We start from the raw sequence: 2500 nt of genomic DNA, 5'->3' as shown, positions 1-2500 counted from the left end.
TGAGAAGCTATTCTTTTTCAGGTCTCTTCTGTAACTGTCCTTTAGTTTCTTTTCGTGTCTTCTTGTTTCTTTTCTGTCCCACTTAATAAGTCGTCTCTATCGAGAATTTCCATTCCTTTCATAATTCTGTATATGGTCAACAAATCAACTCTTTCTCTTCTCTGTTCCAGTGTTGACAGATGTAATTTCTCCAATCTTTGTTCGTATGTCAGATTTGACAGTGTAGGCGCCATTTTGTCGCAGCTCTTTGTATTCTTTCTAATTTTCTTATGTTCTTCTTTGTGCTAGGTGCCCACAGTGTTGCAGCATATTCTAGTTTAGGTCTTATCAGTGTAACCACTACTTTTTTAACCATCTCCTCATCCATGTAGTCGAAGGCCACTTTCATTGATCTTAATAAGTTAAAAGTCTCCCAAATAATTTACTTACTAAATTAGCTTTGCATGGAATAAGTGGTAGCCTATTAGGTTGGACTAGTAATTGGTTGAATGGTCGAAAACAGAGAGTTGTTTTAAATGGAAAAACTTCTGGATGGAAAAATGTTGCAAGTGGAGTTCCTCAGGGTTCCGTTCTTGGGCCACTTCTATTCATAGTATATATAAATGATATAGACCATGGACTAAAATCTACTGTTTCCAAATTTGCTGATGATACAAAACTGTGCGGAGTGGCAAATGATCACTCAAACCAATTAGATATTTAAGAAGATTTAGATCAATTACAGCAATGGTCTGAAAAGTGGCTAATGAAATTTAACACAAGTAAATGCAAGGTAATGCACATAGGTAAAAATAACAGTAAGTACGATTACAAGTTATTTGGAAATTCCTTAACAAAAGTGGATAGTGAAAAAGATCTCGGCGTAATTATCAGTAACGACCTCAAATCATCCAAGCAGTGTATTTCAGCCTCTGAGAAAGCAAATAAGATTCTGGGACTGATTGCGCGATCTTTTGATTTCAAAAGTCCATCACTCATTAACAAGCTATATAAATTGTTAGTTCGTCCACATTTGGAATATGCTGTTTCCGTATGGTCACCGAATCTTATTAAAGACATTGACAGACTGGAAAAAGTACAACGGCTAGCCACAAAACTGATTCCAAATATCAAAAATACATCATACGAAAATCGACTAATGCACATGAATCTGTTTTCCCTAAAAAAGCGTAGACTCAGAGGTGACTTGATACAGGTCTTTAAGATTTTAAAGGGAATTGACAACATCAAAAGTGACCAAATTTTCACATTGAATGAGAATCAGACAAGAAACAATGGTCTCAAACTATCCGGAAATAGATTCAATTTGGAAGTAGGTAGAAACAACTTTGCCAACCGTGTAGTTAATGAATGGAATAAACTTCCTGCACAGGTAGTGCAATGTAGTTCAGTTCGAAGCTTTAAGAATCATTTAGATAAATACCTAAGTAAGATGCTGTAATGATTTTAATTTATCTTATATTATTTGTTTTTGTTTTATCATTTTCTGTCTGATTTTCATTTATTATTAGTTATATGTCAATTTATTATTATTTACTATTTACCTGTTTGTTTATTATTTAACTATACCTATGCATTTATTTATGTATTTTATTTGTTATTTACATTATCATACTTTTTATTTATTATTTTATTATTAATATGATTTTTTTTTTTTCGCATCCCACCTAGATATGGATCAAAAGGTATCCTGTCGGCATGTTCCGCCTTTGTAATCCTTTGTAATCAGGTGTCAAGTCACTTGAGATGATTACTCCCAGGTCCCTTTCTGAATCGACTTTTTCTACTTCTTTGTTTCCAATTCTATATTGACCCGATACTCTATTTTTGCTTTTCCAAATTCCATCAAGCTACATTACTTAATGCTGAAGTTCATCTCAATCTCTGACTCCATTCCCATATTTTGTCTAGGCCTTCTTGTAGCGATCTACAATCTTCTTCTGCTCTTACTCTCTTGAATAATTTGGCATCGTCAGCAAAGAAGTTCATGTAACAATTTACTCCCTCATCCATATCATTTATATATGTGGCAAACATTAAAGGAGCCAATACAGAGCCTTGTGTGTGTGTGTGTGTGTGTGTGTGTGTGTGTGTGTGTGTGTGTGTGTGTGTGTGTGTGTGTGAGAGAGAGAGAGAGAGAGAGAGAGAGAGAGAGAACTGACCTAAGGAGACCGTCATTATTACACAAGGATTCATTATTTCGCGCTCTTGGACACATTTTGAGCTTCTGCAACGAGTTTTGATGTTTATGGACTTCAAAGTAATTTTAAGAATCCGACACACGCACAGGCCTTTTAGACAAAGACGCAAACTCAGATTAATATGCAAACACATATACGCGTTTATAAAACACACACACACACACACGTACACACGCACACATGCACGCACGCACGCATGCACACACCAATACACACTTTAATGACTAGCCGCCATAAGATTTACCTATGGTAATATAACTGTACCAAGTTGAAACATGATAGAATATTTTGAATGAAAA

This window comes from Oratosquilla oratoria, chromosome 8 (genome assembly GCF_046742065.1).
Source record: "Oratosquilla oratoria isolate Oo_2021 chromosome 8, ASM4674206v1, whole genome shotgun sequence".
In the NCBI taxonomy this organism is placed as follows: Eukaryota; Metazoa; Arthropoda; class Malacostraca; order Stomatopoda; family Squillidae; genus Oratosquilla; species Oratosquilla oratoria.
The sequence above is the reverse complement of the archived record's forward strand: the minus strand, read 5'-3'. Positions refer to the sequence as shown.